This window comes from Panthera tigris, chromosome A3, assembly GCF_018350195.1.
Source record: "Panthera tigris isolate Pti1 chromosome A3, P.tigris_Pti1_mat1.1, whole genome shotgun sequence".
NCBI lineage: Eukaryota > Metazoa > Chordata > Mammalia > Carnivora > Felidae > Panthera > Panthera tigris.
This window is the reverse complement of record NC_056662.1, coordinates 19099290-19117346: the sequence shown is the minus strand read 5'-3', so window position 1 is coordinate 19117346 and position 18057 is coordinate 19099290.

Here is an 18057-nt window from a genome sequence, read left to right as displayed (position 1 = left end):
CAGAAGACAGGAAATAATAAAGATTAGAGCAGAAATTAATGTATCAAAACCAAAACAACAGTAGAACATATCAATGAAACCAGAAGCTGGTTCTTTGAAAGAATTAACAAAATTGATAAACCACTAGCCAATTTGATCAAAAAGAAAAAGGAAAGGACCCAAATAAATAAAATCAAGAATGAAAGGGGAGAGATCACAACCAACACAGCAGAAATAAAAACAATAATAAGAGAATATTATGAGCAATTATATGCCAATAAAATGGGCAATCTGGAAGAAATGGACAAATTCCTAGAAACATATACACTACCAAAACTGAAACAGGAAGAAATAGAAAATTTGAACAGACCAATAACCAGTAAAGAAATTGAATTAGTAATCAAAAATCTCCCAAAACACAAGAGTCCAGGGCCAGATGGCTTTCCAGGGGAGTTCTGCCAAACATTTAAGTAAAAATTAATACCTATTCTCTTGAAGCTGTTCTAAAAAATAGAAATGGAAAGAAAACTTCCAAATACTTTCTATGAAACCAACATTACCTTGATTCCAAAACCAGACAGAGACCCCACTAAAAAGAGCTACAGACCAATTTCCCTGATGAACATGGATGCAAAAATCCTCAAGACATTAGCCAACTGGATCCAACAATACATTAAAAAAGTTATTCACCACAACAAAGTGGGATTTATACCTGGGATGCAGGGCTGGTTCAATAGCCACAAAACAATCAATGTGATTCATCACATCAATAAAAGAAAGGACAAGAACCATATGATCCTCTCAATAGATGTGGAGAAAGCATTTGACAAAATATAGCATCCATTCTTGATAAAAAAAAAAAACTCAAGAAAGTAGGGATAGAAGGATCATACCTCAAGATCATAAAAGCCATACACAAAAGACCCAACACTAATATCATCCTGAATGGGGAAGAGCTGAGAGCTTTCCCCTAAGGTCAGGAACAAGACAGGGATGTCCACTCTCACCACCGTTATTCAACATAGTAGTGGAAGTCTTAGCCTCTGCAATCGGACAACACAAAGAAATAAAAGGCATCCAAATAGGCCGGGAGGAGGCAAACTTTCACTCTTTGCAGATGACATGATACTCTAAATGGAAAACCCAAAAGATTCCACCAAAAAACTGCTAGAACTGATTCATGAATTCAGCAAAGTTGCAGGATATAAAATCAATGCACAGAAATCAGTTGCATTCCTATACACCAACAATGAAGCAACAGAAAGAGAAATCAAGGAATCGATCCCATTTACAATTGCACCAAAAACCATAAAATACCTAGGAATAAATCTAACCAAAGAGGTAGAAAATCTATACACTGAAAACTATAGATATCTTATGAAAGAAATTGAAGAAGACACAAAAAATGGAAAAAGATTCTGTGCTCTTGGATAGGAAGAAAAAATATTGTTAAAATGTCGATACTACCCAAAGCAATCTACATATTCAATGCAATCCCTATCAAAATAACACCAGCATTCTTCACAGAGCTAGAACAAGTAATCCTAAAATTTGTATGGAACCAGAAAAGACCCTGAATAGCCAAAGCAATCTTGAAAAAGAAAACCAAAGCAGGAGGCATCACAATCCCGGACTTCAAGCTATACTACAAAGCTGTAATCATCAAGACAGTATGGTACTGGCACAAAAACAGACACTCAGATCAATGGAACAGAATAGAGAACCCAGAAATGGACCCACAAACGTATGGCCAACTAATCTTTGACAAAGCAAGAAAGCACATCCAATGGAATAAAGACAGTCTCTTCAGCAAGTGGTGCTGGGAAAACTGGACAGCGACATGCAGAAGAATGAACCTGGACCACTTTTTTACACCATACACAAAAATAAACTCAAAATGGATGAAAGTCCTCAATGTAAGACAGGAAGCCATAAAAATCCTAGAGGAGAAAGCAGGTAAAAACCTCTTTAACCTTGGCCACAGCAACTTGTTACTAGACATATCTCTGGAGGCAGGGGAAACAAAAGCAAAAATGAACTATTGGGACCTCATCAAAATAAAAAGCTTCTGCACAGCAAAGGAAAGAACCAGCAAAACTAAAAGGCACTGACAGAATGGGAGAAGATATTTGCAAACGACATATCAGATAAAGGGTTAGTATCCAAAATCTAGAAAGAACTTATCAAACTCAACACCCAAAAAACAAATAATCCAGTGAAGAAATGCACAAAAGACATGAATAGACACTTCTCCAAAGAAGACATCCAGATGGCCAACCGACACATGAAAAAATGCTCAACATCACTCATCATCAGGGAAATACAAATCAAAACCACAATGAGATACCACCTGACACCTGTCAGAATGCTAACATGAACAACTCAGGCAACAACAGATGCTGGCAAGGATGCAGAGAAAGAGGATCTCTTTTGCACTGCTGGTGGGAATGCAAACTGGTGCACCCACTCTGGAAAACAGTATGGAGGTTCCTCAAAAAATTAAAAATGGAGCTACCCTACAACCCAGCAATTGCACTACTAGGTATTAACCCAAGGGATACAGGTATGCTGCTTCAAAGGGACACACGTACCCCCATGTTTATAGCAGCACTATCAACAATAGCCAAAGTATGGAAAGAGCCCAAATGCCCATCGATGGATGAATGGATAAAGAAGAGGTGGTATATATATATATATATATATATATATATACACACACACACACACACACACACACACACACACATATATATGTATACACACATATACACACACACAATGGAGTATTACTTGGCAATCAAAAAGAATGAAATCTTGCCACTTGCAACTACGTGGATGGAACTAGAGGGTATTATGCTAAGCAAAATTAGTCAGAGAAAGACAAAAATCATATGACTTCACTCATATGAGGACTTTACAACACAGAACAGATGAACATAAGGGAAGAGAAGCAAAAATAATATAAAAACAGGGAAGGGGACAAAACATAAGAGACTCAAATATGGAAAACAAACAGAGGGTTACTGGAGGGGATGTGGGGGTGGATAGGCTAAATGGGTAAGGGGCCTTAAGGAATCTACTCCTGAAATCATTGTTGCACTATATGCTAACTAATTTGGATGTAAACCAAAAAAATAAAATTAAAAAGAAGAAGAAGAAGAAGAAGAAGAAGAAGAAGAAGAAGAAGAAGAAGAAGAAGAAAGAGGAGGAGGAGGAGGAAGGGAGGAGGAAGAAGAGGAAGAAGAAGGAGAAGAAGGAGGAAGAGGAGTAAGGGAGGAGGATGACAAGGACGACAAGGAGGATGAGGAAGATGAGGAGAAGAAGGGGGAGGAGGAGGAAAAGAAGGAGAAGAGGGGGAGAAGGAGGAGGAGGGGGAGGAAGAAGAAGAAGGAGACTTCTGTTCTGTGGTCAGATCCCATCCCGCTCCTGCACTCTGGAGACATCCTCACTGCCTCACTGCCATGGTCCACTCTCACATCTATGTGGCACAAGCTGTCATGACACCTGCCACCAAGAACCTGAGGAAGGAATACAGAGGCCAGCTAAAGGGGGCTTGACTTCATTGGAACCATATGCCACAGAGATTATGTGCTGATGGTCTGGGCCTGCATTCTGGATCTCCTGAAAGCCCCCAGTTCAAAAAGTACTCTTTATTCTGCTTGAACTCGCCCACTAGGTGCACGTCTGCAACTGAATGCTCCATCAAGACCCCCTCCAGATGGAGGAGATCCAGCCAGGAAAAACCATTTTCACTCACCACAGCCTCCTCTTCCTCTAGCAGGAAGCTTCCAAATGGCAATGGTGAAAATGTATCTCCCCTCTCTCCATAGCTTACATTAGGGGAATGAATGATGGACCCTTGTGGTTCAGAGACCTGAAGGCAGGTGGAGGTTTTGCTTTATAATCAAAAGCAAGCCCTGGTCCCTGTGTGTGAGTTCTCTATGCCAATGGCACAAATATTATGCCATTTTACAGATGGAAGAATTACAGCTTGACTCTGTTAAGTCAAGAGCATGCGGTTATGGAACTGAGAGGTAGGCTGGGCTCAGGAGGGGGGTTCTCGGAGCACTTTGTATTGGTGCCTCAGGCTTCCTGCTCAGAAGTGTTGGGTCCAGTCCAACACACCAGTCTTGGGCCTGGAGCCCTCCCCAGGCTAATCAGGAGAAGTGGCGGGGGGGGGGGGGTCTGCAATTGAAAAGCAGCTGCACACACAGCAGATGGTAGCGGCTGCCTCTCAGATGGTTTTTTTTATCACGTAGCTTTTTTTCTTTCACATTAGGATTTTTTTTTCAAAAATCCTCTAAAAACATGAGTTTTATAGCAACAGAGGTGCTGAGTGCTTCTGAGAGATCCACAGCCCAGACTCGGTGTGTCAGCCTATTGGGGTCTTGGCCTCTGTGACATTTGAATAAAGTAAGTTCAAGTTCATTGCCTAGAAACAGTCCCTGGAGGTGGGCTGCCTCTTCTTCCCCTGTAGCTAGCAAAGCCCTGGAATTCTGGAAAACCATGCCACAGGACCATCTTGTCTCATGCCCTGTGGAGTGATGGCAAGCCCAGAAGGGCAAGGATTCAGTGGAACCAGCCGCTGGTGTGGTGAGAGAGCTCTAATCTCCAAACACACACATTTCCATGGGAAGGAACATAGAACCACACAACCTCAAACAAGCGACATAACCTCTCTGAACCTCAGTCTCTTCATCTGTATAGTGAAGATAATAATGGTATCTACCTCCTGAGGTTGTTGGGAGGATTGAATGAGGATTGAAAGCACCACAAACTGCCAAGGAAAGTTAGTTTTGATGATGATTTTCAAGCTACAGGTAAGAAAAAAGACCATCAGTGATGTAAAAGCCAGAGAAGATGAGATGTTAAAGCCCAGATGGCGGGGTTATGAATAAGCTGGCTTGGTCAGAGAGGTCTTTGACCTTACCCAGCAGGAAAGAGTGGCTGCTCCCAGGTGAGCAAGAGAAGGAGGAAGGGCTTGGGCAAGTAAGCCCCCAGCCCAGCACGGCTCCTACCTCAACTCTTGCTTCTACTGCAGAGAAGTCTTCTTGTGCAGCTCACTAGGTTATACTGGGGAAATATCGGAAGACATTCTTGTAGGTGTGATGTGTCCCGTCCTTTAAAGATGCCCTCTGTTCAGTGATACTGAGAAGAACATTCTTCACACCCCCACCAGGTATATCTGCAGAGGGAGCAGGGCGGGACCCCCTGGGATGTGGTAGTTGGCCACATAAGCACATGCTCCATATCGGGATCACGGCATCCCAGCTCCAGGAGGACCTGGGAGTGCTCAGAATTCCAGGAGCCTGGATGCAATTCACTGAGCTGCAGAAGGAGCACAAGGTGTGCTCCCTGGTGAATGGGGAGGAAGGATGCGCTGGGCCCTTAGACAGTAAAGTTCCCTGGGTCAGGATGGGACCTTCAGTTTGAGCTGGACCTTGAACTAGGGGCCTTCCAGAGAGGAAAGCCTCACTTAAATGGAACCCTCCCAAACAACTCAATGATCTGAAGATTATAATTCCCATTTTATAGATAAGGAAAAGAAACTACAAGAAATGAAGTTACTTCATTCATTCATTCATTCATTCACTCAACCAATTACTTTAATATTGATCATATAATATGGGCCAGGTATGGTGCTAAGCACTGAGGAATACAATTGTAAATGGGCCAGGTGTACCCTGACCACACAAAGCATGCAGTCTGGGGGGAAACAAGCAATTAACAAATAATCAAATAATGAAATAAATCATCAAGTATTCAATGTGATCAGGTGAAGGATATGGAGTAGGTTGAATGATTGGCCACAAGTCTCCACTCTTCTTTATGTCAAGACTTTACCATACAACATTGGGGCATCCATGCATTTGGGGCAATATTTTGACCAGTGGAATGTGAGTAGTCATGACATAAGCAGGAATTTGGAATGTGCTTGCCCAGTGAGGCTTGTCCTCTTATACTTCAGCCATAGCCGTGAGGACATACCCTAGCTAGCCTGCTGATCCCAGGAGATGGATGAAAGGAGAGCCCCAGCTCTCATGATTGAGACAAATATTTATTATGGAATACCACTGAAATTCTGTGCCTTTTTTTTTTTGTTACACAACAACAGCTGACCAATGCAGAATGTGATGATAGATAACAAGACAGGAAGATAGGCTATAAAGAAAGACTAGATGCAGATAAGAGAATCAAACTCCCTGGAAAAGAAAAATTTAAACAGAAAAATGAGTAACTCCTAGACACCAGAGTACAGAAGTGGTGAGGAGAGCTTTAAAACCAGAGGGAAAAGCATATGCAAAGGCCCTCTGGTGAAAAAGAGCAGAACACACTCCAAGAAGTCAAAAAAGACTGGAAATCAAGGGGATTTGTCAGGATCTGTCAGGAGATCAGATCAGAAAGGAAGTTGAGAAAAAGAATTAAAAAAGAACATGCAGACCTCTTGGTTCTAGGTTTTACATGTAGTGCTATGATTTTTACTGAAAATTCACACACAATACAATTCACCCATTTTAATTGTTTAACAATTTTGTGGGTTTTAGTAAATTTGGGGCTGTACAATCACTGCTACTCTCTAATTCCAGAACGTTCCCATCACCCCAAAACGAAACCTCACACACACATTAGCGGTCACTTCCTATTCTCCTCTTTCCCCAGCCCTTGAAAACCACTGATATCCTTTCTGTCTCTACGGATTTGCCCCTTCCAGAAATTTCGTATAAATGGAGTCATAGCATATGTGGTCTCCTGTGTCTGGCTTCTCTCAATTAGCATCATGTTTCCAAGGTCCATCCAGGTTGTAGCATGTATCAGTACTTCATTCTTTTTTGTTGCTGACTAATATTCCATTCTATGGATAGAGTACATTGTGTTTATCTACTCATCAGTTGATGGACATTTGTGTTGCTCCTATGTTTTGTCTATTATGAATAGTGCTGCTATAATCGTTTGCATACAAGCTTGGTCTTGGACATTTAGGTTGTTCCCATTCATTTGTTTCATTTAAAGACTGTGGGAAGCTATCAAAGGGTGTTGAGCATGGCAGTGACCTGATAAAAATTCCCTCTGGCCTGTTGAATGGATAATGGATTACAAGAGTGGAACCAGACTCTCATACAATGCTGGGAAGACTATAAAATGGTACTACCATTTTGGAAAAAGGTTAGCAGTTCTCTTAAAAAGTTAAACATATACCAATAAGCAATCCAGACATTTCACTCCTACGTATTTACCTAAAAGAAACAAAAACATATGCTCATGCAAACACTTGTGCAGGAATGTGCATAGCAACATTAGTTGTGATAGCCAAAAACTGGAAATAATCCAAATGCCCATCAACAGGTGAATGGAGAAACAGATTTGTAGCATATTTATACAACAGAATACTATTGAAAAATAAGAAGGAATGAACTCTAGATACACACAACAACATGGATGTATCTCAGAATAATTGTGCTGAGAGAAAAAGAAAGAGCACATAATGTATATTTCCATTTATATGAAATTCTAGGAAAAGCAAACTATAGTGACAGAAAGCAGATCAGTGGTTGGCTGGGGATAGGAAGAGAGAGACTGGGAGGGGGAGGAGGGAGTATTTCAAAGGAGCCTGAGGAAACTTTTGAGAGTGATAGGAGTGTTCATGGTCTTGAATGTGGCGATGGTTTTCCAGGTGTATAAATATGTGAAAACTTTTCAAATTGTACACTTTATATACATGCAATCTATTGTATGCCAATTATACCTCAATAAAGCCGTAAAAAATTAGGAGGACTTATTGATGGATTGGATGTGCTGGTGAGGGGAAGAGAAATGTCAGGTGTAACCCCCAAGTCTCTGGCTTCAGCCACTGGTGGGTAGAGTTGCCATGTCCTGACACAGGAATACCTAAGAAAGAAGATGACTGGCAAAGGTAGGAGGGGCCACTGTAGGCAGGCAGGAGGGAGAGAGGTCAAGAACTCGGGTTAAGACATGTTACGGTCGACGTCCCATGGAAATGTAAAGAAGTTGGTTGTGCACATAAGTCTGTAATTGAAGGGAGAGGTCACGGCTCGAGAACAGGGACAAGGCACTCCATGTGGAAAGAACAGTAAGCTAAGGTGTGGATGATGGAAACAGGCAGGAGAAAATGGCCTGAGACAGGAACCCGAGGTGGGAGAGGATGCGGGTAGGTGGACAGAAGTGGGTAGGCAGGTGGAGGAAACAAGGCAGAAGTCACCTTAAGTGGGGGACTTTCTGCAGGACCAGTGGGAGGGTGAGCTGAGAGAGAGGCACTCAGCGGCCTCTGTGGGACCTGCTGGATTCACAGTCAAGGCAGAGAGGATGCCAGAAATTAGGAGCCCCAGAAAGGGGACCTATTTGGGTGTTGGGACAGGACAAATGGGGGAGTCAGTTTGGAGGCTGTGGCATCGGGTGGAGACATTCCACAGGCACCTGGATTCTTGGATCTGGATGAGCGAGGAGAGGTCTGGGCTGGAAAGAGGCATTTAGAGCTTCCCTGGGAGTGAAGAGATGGGGTGGAGAAGCAGAAACCCCAGAGTGCAAGTGAGGCTGGAGATACATTCAGGGCGGGGGCGGGGGGGGGGGGGCTCTGGGGTGGGTAGGGGTGTAAGAACCAGACCCAGTCCCCAAAGGCCTTACAGGAGCATCTCAGGCCAACGATCCAAAGCAGGCAGCGCCCAGGGCTTGTCCCCAAGCCTAAAAAAGGAGATACCCTTGGAAGGAAACTGGAAGGAAGGGGATGTCCTAATCTCCCAGGACCTGGGACATATATCTCCACATTGAATGCTCACAGCCCCCTCATGAAATAGGTGTAATTATCCCCATTGGACAGACAAGAAAACTGAGTGTCAGAGAAGTCAGAAGACGTCTCTCAAGGTCACAGAGCTTGTATTTAACCCACATCTGGGGGATCAGGCACTCCTTTTGAGCAGCAAGATGCCCAGAATAAGGGTCACCAGGGCTGGGTTTGAACTGAGCAACCACTAACGCCCCCCAGGCCACAAGCCCGTCTGAAACAGTTAGCATGAAGGAGGGAGTACAGCTAATTGCCTGTACAAATTAACTCTAATGTGGTCGGCATCGATGTACTGATCTTTCTTTAATTACATTAATCAATTAATGAAGAAGATGGTTTACTCTTATTATGATTTCCAAGGCCCATATGTTCTCAGGAGTCCCGCTGGAGCTTGGGTTTCTTTTCTGCCCCGGCTTCAGTGGACATGGGGCAGGCACCAATAGGAGACCCTGCCCCCGAATCCTCCTCTACCCTGAAGCTAAGCTCCAAGAGGGGAGAAGTGAGAAAACAGAAGCAGTGATCCCAGAAAAGGTAACCAGAGGAAGAGGCCCAAACTCCCTAACCTGGCATTCAAGGCTGCTCTCCAGAGTTGTTCATTGCTCCCTTGACCTGCGTTTATCAGCCTGGGCTGATTGATTTTCCATGAACATGCTTCAGCCTCCCCCTCCCCCATAAGTGCCATTTCCTACACTGGGAAGGCCAGCTCCATCAGTCAGGGGTACAGGAGAGGCCAGCAGATTCCAGTCACCTCCCCACCCCAGCGCCATATGCAATGCTTGCCTACAATACCTTCCATTCAATCATTTTTGATTCAATAAATATTTACGGTCCTTGTCATTGTGTGGCTTCCAGCCCTTTGGGACAGACAGACATTAAACAGATCCATGATTACACAGAACAGTGGTTCTCAGTCCATGAGAATCACCAGGGTAGCTTTTGAAAGTATAATGCTCGGGGCACATGGGTGGCTCAGTTGGTTAAGCGTCTGACTTTGACTCAGGTCATGATCTTAGGGTATGTGAGTTGAGCCCCGCGTCGGGCTCTGTGCTGACAGCTCAGAGCCTGGAGCCTGCTTCCAATTCTGTGTCTCCCTCTCTCTCTGCCCCTCCTCTGCTTGCCCTCTGTCTCTCTCCCCAAAATAAATAAACATTTAAAAAAGTACAACACTCAGGTCTCACCCCAGACACATTCAAGCAGAATCTGCGGGTAGAGCCTGGGCAGCAGTATTTTTTTTTTAATTCCCCAGGTGATGCTAATGTGCAGGCAGGGATGAGACCCGTACCTGCGCGGCTGCCATCAGGGGTTACCTTCCCTACAGGGTTTTGATGGTATGATCAACCCATTGTGCCTTTTATAAATTCTCTGTTTAAATGAGATGAACTCACCACAAGGTGATGCTGATGCTGCTGGTCTGGGAACCCCTCTGTGAGAACCACTGAATTAGAGCGAGGTTTACCAAATTCAAGTGGCTGTGTACTTCTCCTCCTCATTAAACCTCGCTGTTCACAAATTCTCTTTAATCAAACTCTGCTTCTTTCTCCCAGGCCAAAGAAGAAAACAGCGTCCAGCTGCCCTTTTCTAGAGGTAGAGGTCCGGGAAGCTCATACCTCCATCATACAGGTTCCTACTGTAACTGCTGGGTGTCTGATGACCGAGGTGCTTCAGAACAGGCAATCTCTGTCCCTTGTTTACCAAGTTTGTAGCACAGCAGTGGCTCTCAGAATGCACATCACCTGGGAACGTGTTAGAAGTGCAGGTTCCCAGGCCTGCTGAACCAGAATCCTCTGGAACTGGACCTCAGGCATCTGTGTACAAACAAGCCACCCAAGAGTCTCTGGCGAACTCGTGAATTTTCAAACCACTGGCTTAGAGAAAGTGTGTCAGTCAGTTGACTATTTGAACTATTCAGGACCCTACTGACTCTGATCATTTGTATTTTTTTTTTTCATTTAAAAAATAGAGCATATGCAGGGGCACTGGGGTGGCTCAGTCAGTTAAGCGACCAACCTTGGCTTGGGTCGTGTTCTCATGGTTTGTGAGTTTGAACCCCGCATCGGGCTCCACACTGACAGTATGAAGCCTGCTTGGGATGCTCCCTCTCTCCCTCTGCCTGTGCCTCCTCCACTCACGCTTTCTCTCTCTCTCAAAATAAATAAATAAACTTTAAAATAATAATAATAATAACAATAATAATAATAATTAGCTTCCTAGGTGCCAGGAACCTCACATTACTGATCTTGTTCAATGATCAGAACAACCCAATACTCGTTTAATCTACTTTATGGATAAGGAAGCTAAAAGGCAGAGAGGTTGAGGATTTCTGCCCACCTGTTAAATGGCAAACCCAGGTGGGTAGGGCTCTTTCCCACCTCACCCTGCCTTTCCCAAACAATAACTGCCCACGCTTGTGTCGACACCTCCATTGTGTAAGATTTTAACATCTCATCCCTTTTTCCTACCCAGATATTCGCTTTCTAAAGCTAGCATTCATTTGAAAAAAATAATAATAATAACATTTAAAAAAAAAAAAACTTGAGCTTCAGTTTTTGAGCTGCTTAAAATTATCTGTTGATGACCCTAACATGTTACGCATTGTCCTTCTGTGGACCTTGTGGAACTCGGTTCACCTGGAAGCCTGGGACTCACAGCTAAAGGTGTTTTAATCATCCAGTCACCCCAGCAGTCCCAGGTGGCTGAACTGGTCAAAACTTGCCTCCCCCCAGAAATGTGCTACAGGACGAAGATTATTCAAAGGCAGGGTGATAACTAGCTGGTGTCTTTAGCAGGAGAAATGATTGATGTGTCTGTGTTCCGATCACACACAGGCAGCCTAGGGTGACAAGCCGTCCCTGCCTGGGACTGTCCTGATGTTAGCACAGGAAATTTTGCATCCCAGGAAACAGTTGCCCTCACGACACCATGCCTGGCTCGCCTCACTGTGCATGGGAAGGAGTAAGAGGCTTCGCTTCAGCCAGCCTCAGGCCTGGTTCTAGGGCTCTGAGAGATGGCCCATGGCTCCCCATGGGACACAATATCCTGGCCAGGACCAGTGTTGAATGGCTGCTCGCAAAAGGGGTATGTCTTGCTCAAGCCATGGAGGTTGGGTTTGCAGAGGGGCGTGGCAGGAGGTGTGCACGGGACTGCCCACCTGGGGCTTGTGTGCCCTGCCCTGGGAGTTCGGACTCGGTCCTGAGGGCAGTGGGGAGCCACGGAGGATTTCCAGCAGGGAGGAGACATAGTCAGCTTATAGTCAGATTTGTGATCTTGACAGACTGTGAAGCATATGCATGAGGATTTGAGAGGACAGGTTGGGACACCCACTGGGAGCCCCTCCCCACTGTCCAGGAGAGAGGCAAATACAGCCTGTGTTAGGAAAGAACTGGGTGGGGGGGGGGGGTCGGAAATGCAGAAAGGCAGGCCCCGGTGAAGTTTCCAGTAGGGCTGCCTTATGGCTTCTGTGGACCCGAGACACTTTTGCTTTTCTCGGCCCCTCCCCCAATAATAGATACTTTCATGAGTCCTAAAAATCGTGTTTCTTTTTTTTTTAAGGTTATTTATTTTGAGAGAGAAAGACAAGGTGGGGGAGGGGCAGAGAGAGAGGGAGAGAGGGAATCCCAAGCAGGCTCTGTGCTGTCAGCTCAGAGCCTGATGCAGGGCTCGACCTCAAGACCCTGGGTTGAGACCCTGGGATCATGACCTGAGCCAAAACCAAGGGTTGGGTGCTCAACCGACTGAGCCCCCAAACCTTATTTCTGATAAGAGAAAAAAAGTGAAATGTTTTTGTTTTCTCTAAAAGTTAATTTTTTTCTGATTTTAAAAGAAATTTAAAAATATGAAAATCCTACCGTATGTCAACATGATGACCCCTGGGGACATTATGCTAAGTGAAATAGACCAGTCACAGGAAGACAAATATTGCATGATTCCATTTAATAAAAGGTATCTAAAGTAGTCAAATACATTGAATCAAAGAATGGAATGGTGTTTGCCAGGGGCGGGGTGGGGAGGGAGAAAGGAGGAGTTACTATTTAACTGGCACAAAGTTTTAGGTAAGTACACCTTAAATTTATGCAATGTTATATATCCAATATATTTCAACAAAAAGTTTCAGTTAAGATGAATAATCTCTAGAACTCTACTGTTCAACATTGTGCCTGTTGTCAACAATGTATTGCACACTCAAAAATTTGTTGAGGGTAGATCTCATGTTAGTGTTATGACCACAGTAAAAAAAATAATAATAAGATAAAAAGAAATTAAGACATTTTTGGCCCCTAAGGTATTAGCATGGTGCTCCTGAGCCTAATGGAGAAGTTGGTGCTGGTTTCCAGGAAGGACACATCTTGTGCTTTTGATGGCGGAGGGCGGATGTGACACACTTCTCCCCCTTCCTCCTTCAGCCCCTCCCACTGCCTGGTGCCCTGAAGGATAATACTAATGACCGCTTATTGAGCACTTACTATGTCCAAAGCATTTTATGTGCCTTGTTCCTTTTACTGTTCACCTCCCTTCTTTGAGGTGGGGATGATTATTCTTCCCACTTGATAGATGCGAAAACCAAGGCCACACAACAATGGGGGAGGGGAGGGCTGCACAGGGGAAAGAAAAGATGGAGGGGAAGGACGATGGACCAGTTCTGAGCAGGCCTGGGTCACAGCAGGCAGGAAGTGCTTAAAAACAGCTAGCATTTACGGAGCACTCACACAGTCTGTAGAGCCCCCTAAGCACCTACCAGGATGATCTCCTCAGCTCATTGTCTGGGCTTCTGTGCCCCTGCTCTTGAGGTGACCATGGCCTGAGTCAGGCCAGCAGCCCTACGTGCTGCAGGGTAGCCCTGCCAGCTCAGAAGCCCAGGGTATTAGGGCCAGGACCCTCCCCCAACACCTTGCAGCACCTCCTACCCAGAATGCCCTTTCCCCTGCAAACTCCTAGCCATCCTTCAAAGCCCAGCTCCTGTTGGAGCAATACCACACGTTCACCATGTTGTGATTTGGGGTGAATGTGTTCTAGAGGTCAGGGGCAGTATTTCTTTTGTCCCATCCCTCCAACCACCATCCCAGTGCCTAGTTTCCGGCTGGTGTCCAATAGGGTTGGTGGAGGCAGGGATGACTGCCCTGTGGTCACTGGCATCATCCGGGCCCTCCTCTGCCCACCCCAACCCCAGCCCCTGCAGCCCCGTGGTTTCCAAGTGCAGAGGGGCACCCTGTGGTCCTGCCCACCCCTACCTCATCTGGCCAGCTGCGAGTGCAATATCTCCAGGTGCACAGATGGCCGACTAGCCCTAGATGAGTGAACCTGTAGCCTTCACCAACACCCATTCCAGGAGAAGCCATCAGCCAACCAGCACCGTGGGGGAGGCTTGCCACACCAAGAGAATCCCAGGGGCCATGTTTGGAGACCTGGCCAGGGATCAAGAGACCTGGTTCAGCCTTGGTCTGCATGTGACTGTGTACCCCTCTGTGCCTCAGTTTCCTCATCTGTTAAGAGTGGGTTGGACTAAAGCCTCTAAAGAAAGGCTTCTCTGACTCTGGCCGCGAAAGCTCTTCCAGGGCCTTCCTAGTTACCAACACAGAGGGAACAGTGCCACCTACTGACTCCCAGACTCCCTCCAGGAACACTGAACAACGAACCAAAGCGATCCTTAAAATATGCACCCTTCAATGTGAGCCCTTGTCTGTACTGTCCCTTTGCATAGCCACAGCCCCCTCCCCTTGCATGGGGCCAAGGGACACCCCCTCCAGTCTGGCCAAGGGGCTTTAGCTGCCCTGGTCCCACACCAGCCCCAGCCCCCAAACCTCAGGAAAGCCAGGAGCCCTTGTGCTATCCTGTCCCCCAGTACCAGGGCAGCCCCCCAGCTGCCAGCCCCCCTCGCACTGGGCCGGCGGCTGGAGGTGGAGAACAATGATCTCTATTGTGACTAAATTTCCCCCTGAAGATCTCATTCAAGATGTTAGAGTGAGCGATCATAAAAGGAATTAATAGTTGATTCGCTGTATAATTTCCTAGTTCAATATACTTTAGTGCGGCAACTAAATGAGCCGTCCCGGCCGTTCGGTGGGGCCAGATAGCGACTTTATCACTGGGATCTCAGGCTGAGGAATAAAAGCAATTCTTCTGAAGTAATTGCGTCTAATTAAAAGAAACATTTAAAAAGTGTAACCAAAAGGAATTCATTTCAAATGGAAAATTAATGCTGAAAAATAGCCCTGAGCTCTCTTGTCGCAGCTAATAGCCAGGCAGCCGCAGAATAATTAAACTGTTTTGAGATGTCGATGCCATCCTCCTCGGGAGAAGATGGGCCCGGCTGAGCACGGCTCGGGCACCAGCACATGGGGCGGCTTCCAAAGTGGTGGCCAGCACTGGGACTTGGGGTCAGCCAGGGGCTTCCATGCAGGGTGAGAGCCGGGCCACCTCGGATGGGGCTGCAAGAGGTTGGGGCTGTGACACTTAATGGGGGCATCATTGTTCAGGCATCTCGAATGCCTGAGTGTCCCAGTTAGTCCTCAGGATAACCCTGCAAGTCAAGTCTTAGTATTAGTTATTATTAGGAGCATTATCATCATCCATTCAAAAAGAGGATTCCCGGTGACAAGATACCTTGTCCGATATCACAACTAACAGGCAACAGAGCCAAGACTCCACCCTAGCTCCACCTGGCTCTGGTGTCCTTGTTGATTCCTCTACATTGGCTGCTAGGACTCAGCATTGAAAAAGAGGCCCTGTGCTCTCAGATGTTGTGGTTCTCGGCTTTGAAAGACCTGCCCCAGGTTCCACTTCCAGACACGCTGACTTCGTTGGTCTGGGGAGTAGCCTGGGCATCAGTTTCTTTTTAAACTGTCCAGAATTGAGAACCAGTGGAGTAGCCCCCAGTTCTGTAGCACATTTTACCCCGTGGACATTCCCTGGAGTCTTCCTGTCCATTTCCCCGTGGCAGGAGGGCTCACTGCAAAACAGCAGTGCAAATATCCAGGATGGAAGGGGCTAAGAGAGACTCATTGAGAGCCGGGCACCGAATAGATGCTAAACAAACGCTAGTTTCCAAATGGAGGGCAGCAAGCAGTAAGAACCCAAGATGAAATGTCTAGCAAGTCTTAACCATAGCTTCTACTCTGTTAAAATCTGTGGGGAAAACTAAATCTGAACAATTTAACAGTGAAGATGCTCTGGTCGAAAGGGCTGTGTTCCAACTTGAACTCAGAATCCAGAGGTCATGCTGGGTTTAGAACCAAATCTGCTTTATTGAATATACACAAAAACCACATTTTTTTCAAGGGCTTTGCAGTTACTCAAACTGAGCTAAGGGTTGCCTGTGATCAGTGATTAGGGGGCATGCTTTAGTGAAATAGAAGACTAATTTGTAATCCACGAGTTGTTTATATGCTGACAAGCAATTCTAAAGACCTTGGGAATGCTCACAAAGTAGGTTTAAAGATGCACCTAAACCTTATTTACACCATTAAGATTCTTAGAAAACACATCCTTTATACATATGCAAAGATCGCTACCACCCCCACCTCCCCCACCACCCCCACCCCGCTTTCTGAATTGCAAATAGATTCCAATTTTCAAAGATCACCGGCAAAGCACCCATCTGCTTTGTTAATGGCTAAACGCCTTAAAAGGCAACTCTGTTCTCTAAGTTTAGTAGAGACCTTTGGAACCAGGAGAAGCACCACCTCACCTTCTGATGAACTGGGACCCCAGAGACACAGTGACCCCAGGATCTCTGCAGGTGTAAGGGACTTCCACGGTATTCTGTTTTTGCCACTTCTTTGCCTGAGGACTTTCCTCTGGCCATTGCATCCACTTTGTCCATTGTGTGACAGGACGGAGGTGACACCCACACACCGAGGACAGCTCTCAACCAAGGAGCAGTTTGAGTAGATTGATAAATACCCCCAGCTCCCTCCGGATAAGCCTGTGGTATGCTATGCAGCTTCCTACAGTCTCACTGGCTGGGAACCGGCATGATCATGCACCCTTCACTGGCCGTCTCCCCCTACCTATCTCACTTCCTCGCCCCCTATAGTGTCTTCACCTCCCAAGTTCATCTACGTGCATTTGAATCCATGTCTATGAGACAGAGTAAGAACAGCATCTTTGGGGTCAGCAGATTAGCAGTTGTAATGGAGATCCACCCAAACTGGCCCTGAACATGCTGCACAGGAAAATGTATGGGCTTTTGGAACACACATGCCTGTGCTCCAAGTCGGGCCCAGACATTTACCAGCTGTGTGACTCAGGAGCCGTCAGCCTTGACGAGCCTTTCTTTTCTTTACTGTAAAAGGGGAATAATAATGAAGCCACTGCACATGGTTGTTGAAAAGAGTCATGATTCCATGCAGGTTAAGCCCTTGGCACAAGCAGGTATTTACCCCACAACTTTTGGTAGAAGACTTATTCCAGGACGCGCTCAGAGAATGACACAGTACGGAGGCAGAGTTGCTCCTGGGGAAAGAAGAGTTAAGAAGACAACTCAGTCATGGTGTTGCCATTCACCACGCTGGGAAACCAGTGGGCTGGTGGCAGCTGAGGGGCTGTCCACTATGAAAGCCGGTAATCATATGTGGTTATCTAAATGTTAATTAAAATTAAATACAATTAAAATTCAGCTCCTCGGTCACACTAGCCACATTTCAAGTGCTTACGAGTCACTGCTATAGGCTGAATGTTTGTGTCCCCCCCCCCAAAAAAAAAAAAAAACATTTCATACAGGGAAACCTATTCCCAATGTGGTGGTATTCGGAATGGGGTGTTCGGGAGGTGATTAGTCATAAGGGTGGAGACCCCATGAATGGAGTCAGTGGTTTTATTAAAGAGACCTCAGTGAGCTCCTTTGCCCATTCTGCCAAGTGAGGACACAGTGAGAAGATGGCCATCTGTGAACCAAGATGCAGGCCCTCATCACATAAGGCCAACACCTTGATCCTGGACCTCCCTGTGAGAAATAAGTTTCTGTTGTTTATAAATAGATGCTGGTATTTTGTGAAAGCAGCCCAAACAGGCTAAGCCATGACCACCCTGGGCAGCACAGATGTAGAACATTCCTGTCATTACAGGAAATTCAACACTGGCCCAGAGTCAGATAAACCCGGGCTTAGACCTGGCACGGCCTTTGTAAGATTTGGACAGGGCACCTGACCTCTCTGAGCTTCAGTTTCTCCTTCTGTAAAATGAGCTCTATTAGCCATCTCACTCTCTGGGCAGAGGGGTTATCCCAAGGGGCAACTTAAAAGTTATATATGAAACCACCTAGCCCAACACCTTGTCTGGCAGACCCT